Here is a 9,191-nt window from a genome sequence, read left to right as displayed (position 1 = left end):
TTTTTCTATTTATGAACCATGCTTTTGGTATTGCAGCTAGGAAAACTTTGCCTGGCTCAAAGTCTAAAGATTTTCTCCTTTGTTTTCTTCTAACAGTTTAATTGTTTTAGCTCTAACTTCGAAATCTATGATTCACTCTGAGTTAATCTTTACATATGGTGAGAGGTGAAGGTCTAAATCCATCTTTTTGCCTACTCGTACTTTTATTATGAAACTTGTTTTATAATGTAAATATTAATAGCAGCTTAATATTCCATTTCATGAACATGTTATAAATACTGGGGTCCTGGTAAGTGTTTACAAACTGCCTCTCAAAAAAAAAAAAAAAAAAACCAGCACTGATTTGTAGCCTTTGCCAATTCCTTGGCGTAAATACTCCAACCATGTCCAATTTCCAGGTACCAACGTTACAGAACCTATCTTGGAGTTGGGAAGAGATGGCAGTTGACTTTTGTGAACTGCTACAAGCTGGCTGCAGCACAGAGTCGAAAGAAAGATTTCTTGGACTCTCAAGGTCTGGTGAATCTGTTGTTGAATCTGCTTAACCAATCCCCTGGGGTTTTTCCCCTCAATATACAAAAGGTGTCTGAAAAAGGAGGAAGAAGCAGTCTATTTTATTCACGGCTATAAATGAATGCTGGACTTCCAGGGGGTTTCTAGTTCTCCCTTATAATGAGCACAGCTGTGGGCAACATCCTTGCAGCCTTTCTGTGGTCACATTTGGTAATGCCTGTCATATTTACTTTCAGAACAACTCCCAGCCTTGCTTCCTGGTGAAGACAAAGAAAATCGAGTTTTGACAAAACAAGAGAAATACAAAGCTGCTTGAACTTCCGCAATTTTGTGAAGACACGTATTCAAAGTTTAAATTATGAGGGTGACTTCTCCTTTTTTTCTCCCTCTCAGGAACCAAGTATTGAATTAAACAAATGCTACAGGGCAAAATAGTTGTCTTGACAGGCACCAGGATGAGGTCAAGTGTGAATGGCCACAAGGTGTCAGCTTCCGGACAGTATCTTGTGCATAAAAGCAATGCAAGGAAATCACTGGAGTGTGACCTGTTTCAAAGAAAATGCACGGAGAAACTTCCTTATGAGGAAAAGCTTGTAAGAAGCATAAATAAAATGAGAGGACTGCTCTGGGACTGGTGCTTGTCAGGGTTAGTTACTAAATACCCGTCTGCAGTTCCATGGCTTTATCCACATTGTTACAAGGCTCGAAGGGGCAGAGGCCTGGGATGCGGGGAAGGGTAAGCGATGAGAGTTTCCGGGGAGAGGGGACAGTGAGTAGTGTGGGGACAACAGGGTTTTGAGCAATTTTCACAACCTGCTGAGGCCTGTATCCCAAGTCTTTATAACTACTGTTATTTTAACTACCCTTTTGGATTAATACGAAAAGTGAGACTCAGAGACATGTTAAAGTGCTCACTCAGCGTCTGCTGGCAAATCCATCCCTGTCTTTTAAAGGCTGTGCTCAAGTGTACGCTGTGAGTCACCTCCTGAATTGAAAACTCAAACTCCACATTTTATCATGGCCTCCTGCTCTGCCCCATCTCCCAGATCATCAGCCCCCCTCCCCTGCCCTGTCCCGGCCCCTGGCTCTCCCAGCACACTGTGGAAGAAATGTTTTACAGTTCCCGGAGGGCATCACACTTCTGCGTCTCTATTCACACCATACCCGCATCCTAGAATGCTGATCCCAACTTGTTCTTTGAGGAAACATCTGCTCATCTTTTTCTTTTCTGTCTCTTTCTCTTTCCCCAGCTTTCCCACTCTCTATTCCCTTCCCCTTTTCTTTTTCTTCTTCATTTCTTTCTTTTCACAAAGAATAGTTTTCTTCCAATGTGCTCATTTAAAAAAATGGAGAGCCCTGGAAGAGGGTACAGAAGAAAACCAACATCACCCTTTGTGGTGGCTTTGTGTGGTGTAGGTCTAGTTAAGCTAGAACCACATTTCCCAGAATCCCTTGCTTGTAGGGTGAGCACCTGCCAGGAGAGATCATTGATGTGCGATCTGTGGGAGTGAGGCAACGGCCACAATGTTGTGCTCTGAGGGAGGAAGCGGGTGCCAAGCTGTGTCGCGGCTTACACACACTGTTGTCCATCTGCTGGCTCCCTGGCTCCCTGGCTCCCTGGCACAGCGCCTGTAGGTCCTTCTTCTCCCCTCCTGTTCCCGAGTCCTGGGCCAGGCACCCATGCATCTCCATGGTGAAGGTGCAGCTCCCCCTACAAGTTGTTCTCCACATGGTTTGGCCTCACGGGGTCTGGTGGTCTGTGTGGGTTGTGGTTTGTCCTTACAGTTCCACTTTGTCCTTGCTGTTGTCCATATCTAGCTTTCCTTCCTGACTGCCCGTGTGGCTGATCTATAGAGGCTTCCCACTCAGTGTTAGATGTGGAGGTGACAGCCTGCATAGACTCACCCACTGCTTCCCATAGTTGCATACAATCCAATTCCTAAACCTACTGCAGAGGTCCTCAAACTTTCTCAGTTCACAGTGCCCCGAATGTCTCAGTATGTTTTTCTCAGTACCCCTGGGCTGAGAGGAATACCAAACAATTCCACCAATTAAGTGGTTAGGTCCAAACAACTTAAGTATTTTCGTTTGTAGCTATCTGAGAAGAAAATACATATAAATTGAAATAAAAAGTAATATTTGATTATATTTTTAAATAATTAGTACCAATGGGATATGTCTATCTACTGGACATGGCCCAACTTCTCAAACCTTGGAATCCAGTTGGACACTGTCTCTCTTATTTCCTGTTCCATGCTGCTTTATCTCAAACCACTGGAAACCCAGTTTTGTAAAGATATGACAACTTTGAAAGGCGTGTATTGCCATCTAATATTGAAACTGTGACCCATCTCAACTAGTAGTTCCCAGGGTGTCCAAGAAATATCAGGTATCAATGTACAGCCCTTGAGAAGCAGAAATATTCCATGGCACCCCTGTGAATTCATTGCAGCCCCTTAGCACACAGTTTGGGAATGAGTGATGTGGGCTCGGCGAACCAAAGAGCCGAAAGAAAGATTTCTTGGACTCTCAAGGTCTGGTAGTAGTGCTCCTTTATTCAGAGAATAGCGTGGGGACAGGACCCATGGGCAGTGACGAGTTGCAATGTGTTGAGGGTTAGGGCTAAATTGATAAGATATGGGTACATGACTTATTTTTACCAGACAAAGGAAAGATGATGTAAAAAGTCATTAAAACAGTATCAGTGCAGGTGGGGTCTGGTTACTGTGTGGTCGTATAACTTTAGATATGAATCGGGTCAGACAGATCAGCATGGAGGCCAGGACGCCTTGGGCTTCTCTCCCTGGGGCAGCCCCGATCCGCATGCTGATGGCCTTATCTCATGTCATTTCTCTGATCAAATCCAGATTGATACACACATGATCCCACAAACATTTTGGGTGTATTCTCTTCCTGTCTTTGTGTTCGGCAATATATTATAAAATATGAACCAGAAGAGTTCTGTATTTTTCTTTTTTATTTAATGTTAGTATTATGAGCATATTCACATGTCAATAAAATTCTTTAAAAATCGTTCATGTATGTATCATATGCCATATTTACCAATATTTATTTAAACCTTCCCCAGTTATTGAACTTTCCACCTGTATTCAATTTTACTATTATGTGTGAATACTTCCTTAAAATAGATTCCTAGGAGCAGTATTACCAGATGAACTTCTTAAACAATCTTAATACCTATTGCCAAATTGCATTTGAGAAATATTGCACTAATTTATATTCCCATCAAAAATATATGATAGCGACTGTTTCGCCTCATCATTTCCTGCACTATTTTAATTAATGAAATTAAATAAAATTTCTTCACTGTTTTAGCAGGCAAAAGAAGGATTTCATTTTCATTAGCATTTCTTTGATTACTATCATGGTTATTTTTACGTTAATGACTCTTGCATTTCTTCTATGATCTGTTTATATCTTTGTTTATTTTTTAAAATAATCAGGCATATGGAATAATTGTACAGTTGGAAAATCCCAATGGTTTTCTTATCGATTTGTAAGATTGCTTTATATTTAGGGGAGTTGACATTTGGCATCTTTGCCTTAATTTTTAGTTTTTTACTTATGTTATTTCTTTGCCATAACATCTTTGTATTTCCTGCTTTATAATGTGTGTCAGTATACGCGCAGGCAAATATCTCTCCCAGTACAATACTTTTCTTTCTTTCTTTTTTTGTGAGGAAGATTGTGGTGGGACACCACCACAGCATGGCTTGATGATTGGTGTGTACGTCTGCACCTGGGATCCGAACCTGCAAACCCCAGACCCCCAAAGCAGAGCACGTGAACTTAACCACTATGCCACTGGGCTGGTCCCCAATACCCTTCATTTTTGAAATTTGCTTAGACTGTCTCATCTGATTGCTTCTCCAAATGATATTTAGATTTATTAAATTAAATACAAAATGCTTCTGGGGTTGAACAAAGCTGCAAAGTCATTTGGTGCTGGCCTTTCAAGTCTCTGGTCAGGCGTCGTTTCATCGAGCCCAATTCCCCTGGTTGAACTGACCATCTCATGTGGCTCCTGCCCCATCAGGGTACACAGAAGGCTCCAGAGCATGTGTGGGTGACAGGCAATATATTATATAGTGGTCTTCGTACCCCTGGGGTCTTCATACCCCCGGAGTCTGGCTCAAGCGGCTTGTACTGAGTAAAGGGATAAATCAATGAGTGGGTGAGTATTGGCATTTGGATGAATGAATAAACAAATAAATGGATAAATAAAATTTACTGGCAGCCTTCCTTTTCCCCTTCCCATGTCCCCTTCCAGAGACTCTTTCTCCTCTTGCTTTCCTGGGAGAACAGATCACAAAAGAGACTTACAGGCTTTCTGTAATTTAGTTGTGTCCAAAACGTCTGCTGATGGCTTCAGAAAATCTCACAGCTCCAGGCTTACAGGGTCCCTGTGTTTTAAATTATCCCAAGGCCTTGCCACAAGGCAGGAAAGACCGCCACCCACGGCCCTGGGAGGACTGGGATGCTGCAGACGGGAGGGGCGGGGCGGCACACATGTGAGGCTCACGCTGGAGGGCAGCTCTAGTTAAGGAGGTGTGCATGGGCAAGGGCTCCCACCACGGGGGCCTGGCAGGGGGATGCGGGCCTCCCAAATAACCCCTTCCTGCTTCCAGGAGGGACAGTGCTCAGGTGGAGACAGAATGGCAGCCCTGCCGATTCTCCTTAGACGGTCATGACGCCTCTTCCTTTCCTGCCGCCCAAGTTTCAGCCTTTTCGCTGTTTCTCAGCTCCTACCATAGAACGTGAGAATGGGAAATGAAAGGACCAGAATAAACCTTGGGCAACTTCAGAGCAGGATATCTCTGCTATGTCCAAATGCCTGCACAGCAGAGGGATGTGACTGCACGGAGCCGTGTCTGACACAGTGACAACCATGGACTTAAAAATCAGTGTTCTTTTTTCAAAATTTTACCCAGAGAATTTCATGGGAGAAAGTGTTAGTCATGCACTGAGTTGGTATATCATTTGAAGTGGCTAATTAAGAGGAAGACTGAGTGTGACAGGGAAGGAAATGTAAAATTAGCTAATGTCAGCGTTTCTACCTGCCCCTGCCAATACTGAGTCCTCTAAGTGTGGAAAAATCAAAATCTATTCCTTTGGGCTGATGTTTCTCAAGCTTTAGTTATTAGAATCACCGTTTTGATTTTTGCTACATCTTCACATGTTATATTACTTAAACATTGTACTTAAATAAGTAACCATATTTTAATTATAATAGTAAATCTTCATATGATACTAACCAGGTGCCAGCTCCTCTTCTAAGCCCTTCAGATGCATTTATTCATTTAATCCTTGTGACCACCCCATTGGATGGATGGTACTATTGTCTCCATTTCAAAGTTGGAGTCTCTGAGAAGTTAAGTAACTTGCCATAGTTACACACCTAATCAAAGACGTAAATAAGAAATGGAAGGCTATTATGCTAAAAAAAAAAGAAAATATAGGACAAAATGGAGAAACATTGGTATTTAAAGATGGGAAAGGAGCCCTTAAATTACACTTAAATAACGTAAGCCAAAAGACAAAACTTGATGAATTTTGTTTTATCAAGATTAAGGACGTCTATTCAATAAAGGATATTATACATTAAAGGAATATACAGCTGAGACAATGATAGAAGTCCTTTGCTATGTCTAAAGCATTAAGAAATTAAACTCCAGAATCTACAAAGAACTTTTGCAAGTCAACAAGAAATGACAGCAAACCCAATAAAAAATAGTCAGAGATAAGAACAAGTAATTTACAAAAGAAGAAGTTTAAAAGCCTAGCAAGCAGATAGAGGTTCTAACTCATCAGTAATCAGAGAAATGAAAATGAAACAACTATGAGTGTCCCTTTTCTTGTTAGACTAGCAAAGATTAGAAAGCAGTATAAGGCCAAGTATTGGTAAGGATGTGGGGAGAGGCAGCTTCATGCACAGTTAGCGGTGACGTGGACTGAACTTATTTACTCTCTTTATAATCGATAGTTTCCAGTCCAAGTCTGTATGAGGATATTGCAGCTTTATTTGTGAGAACAGAGAGCTGGAAGTAATCTTGGTGTCCATCCCTAATGGAGTAGATAAGTAAAGCGTGGAGGATAGACTCTACGGAGTCCTGCACCACAGGTAAGAGGAATGGATTGGATATTCTACATAGCAATGTGGATGAGCTTGCAAACCAAGTGCTATGTTGAAAATTAAGAAACAGGTATCATTTTCCCAAATTAAAAATATTACATAAAAAACAACAGTATGTATTTTAAGGCATAAAAAGAAAATGAAACAGAATTACTGTATGATCCAGCATTTCCACTTCTGGGTATAGACCCAAAAGAATTGACAGCAGGGTCTCGAGGAGAGATTTGTTCACTCATGTTCATAGCAGCGTTATTCACAATAGCTGAAACAGAAGCAATTCAAGTGTCCATCAAAGGACGAATGGGTAAGCAAAATGTGGTAAATACATACAGTGGAATATTATTCAGCCTTAAAAAGGAAGAAATGCTGATGTATGTTACAACATGGATGAACCTTGAGGACATTGTGGTAAGTGAAGTAGCCAGTCACAAAAACACAAATACTGTGTGATTCCACATAAATGAGGGCCTGGCAGGAGGGACAAATGGAAGCTATTGTTTAATGAGTATGGAGTTTCACTTTTACAAGAGGAAAAGAGTTCTGGAGATGAATGGTGGTGATGGTTGTACAACATTATATATATATTTAATACCACTGAACTGTACACTTAAAAATGGGTAAGATGGTAAATTGTATGTGTTTTTTTGTAAATTTTTTTAAATTTAAAAAATAGGATAAAAAGAAAAGAAAATGATACACATTAAAAACCTTAGAATAGGGGGGCTGGCCCCGTGGCCGAGTGGTTAAGTTCGCGCGCTCCGCTGCAGGCGGCCCAGTGTTTCGTTGGTTCGAATCCTGGGCGCGGACATGGCACTGCTCATCAGACCACGCTGAGGCAGCATCCCACATGCCACAACTAGAAGAACCCACAACGAAGAATACACAACTATGTAGCAGGGGGCGTTGGGGAGAAAAAGGAAAAAATAAAAAATCTTTAAAAAAAAAAAAACCTTAGAATAGGACTCCTGCTTTTGGTCATGACATTTTTCCATTCATCTGTTGGTAGATGTTTGGGTTGTTTCCATACCTTGGCTATTGTGAACAATGCTGCAATGAACACAGGAGAACAGATATCTCTTTGAGATAATGATTTGGTTTCCTTTGGATATAGACCCAGAGTAGGATTACTGGATTACATGGTAGTTCTATTTTTAATTTCTTAAACTTCATACTGTTTTTCATAGTGGCTGTACCAGTTTACATTCCCACCAGCAGGGTACAAGGATTCCCTTTTCTCTACATCCTCACCAGGATTTGCTGTCTCTTGTCTTTTTGTTGATAGACATCCTGACAGGTGTGCAGTGATAACTCATTGTGGTTTTGACTTGATTTTCTTGATGACTAGTGATGTTGAGCACCTTTTCATGTACCTGTTGACTATGTGTATGCCTTTGGAAAAAAGTCTATTCAGGTCCTTTGCCCATTTTTTAGTTGATTCATTTGTTTTCTTGCTATCAAGTTGTCTGAGTTCCTTATATATTTTGGATAATAACCCCTTATGGGATATGTGGTTTGTAAATATTTTCTCCCACTCCATAGCTTGCCTTTTCATTTTGTTGATGGTTTCTTTTGCTGTACAGAACCTGGACCCTCGTGTACCAAAAAGTAGGGAAGTGCTCAAAAAATGATGGGAAGGCAGAGAAAAAGGACATGGGATCCAGCTTGAAGAGGCTCCCACTAGATAAATCTGGAACAATTTGTGCATCAAAATAAATAAAGACAATATTAAACTCTATTCCATTGAAGAAAAAAGGAATCCATGAGGTCATGGCGATATCAATAAATAAATGAATAAACAATTGGAGGAGAAAAGAAGCTTTTATTTTACATTAGAATGCCAACTAGTAATAATCACTTATTAATTAATAACTACAAAATACTTTACAGTGGAGAAACTGGTAGACACCTTCTAAATCAAGTGACAAAGTTTAACATCTTTAGTCACGGGGCAGGTTGGCACCATGTGCCTCCTGATATCATGCCCCCCAAAAGGAACCATCTACCAAGTAACTGTACTGTTCAAATATGTTGCGGTCACCAAAGACAAGAAAAGCCTGAAGAATTGCTCTTGATTGAAGGAAACTAGAAAGACATGACAACTGAAACAAGGGATTCTGGATCCCGGGGTGATAAAGGCCGTTATTTGCAAAGTAGGCAAAATCGGAAAGACTGTAGATTATATGGTGATATTGTGTCAGTGTTAGTTTCCTGTTTTAAAAACATTCTGATGTGATGAGGCATCATATTTGCAACTTGCTCTCAAGTGGTTCTGGAGAAAAAATAGTATCTATTTTTTTATAAATATATATCTATAAAAATTATATCTATCTAGCTATCTATATATGTACCTATGTGCCTACCTACCTACCTATATGTCTATCTTTTGAGAGAGGGAGGAAGGAAGGGAGAGAATGATGAATTTAAGGCAAATGTGGCAAAATGCTGACAATCAGAGTCTAGGTGTGGGATACAGGAGTTTCTTGTGCTATTCTGGCAACCTCTCCGTAAGGGAGGAGTGGAGGAA

Source organism: Equus caballus, chromosome 16 (assembly GCF_041296265.1).
Source record: "Equus caballus isolate H_3958 breed thoroughbred chromosome 16, TB-T2T, whole genome shotgun sequence".
Classification (NCBI taxonomy): Eukaryota; Metazoa; Chordata; class Mammalia; order Perissodactyla; family Equidae; genus Equus; species Equus caballus.
This window is presented reverse-complemented; position numbering follows the sequence as displayed.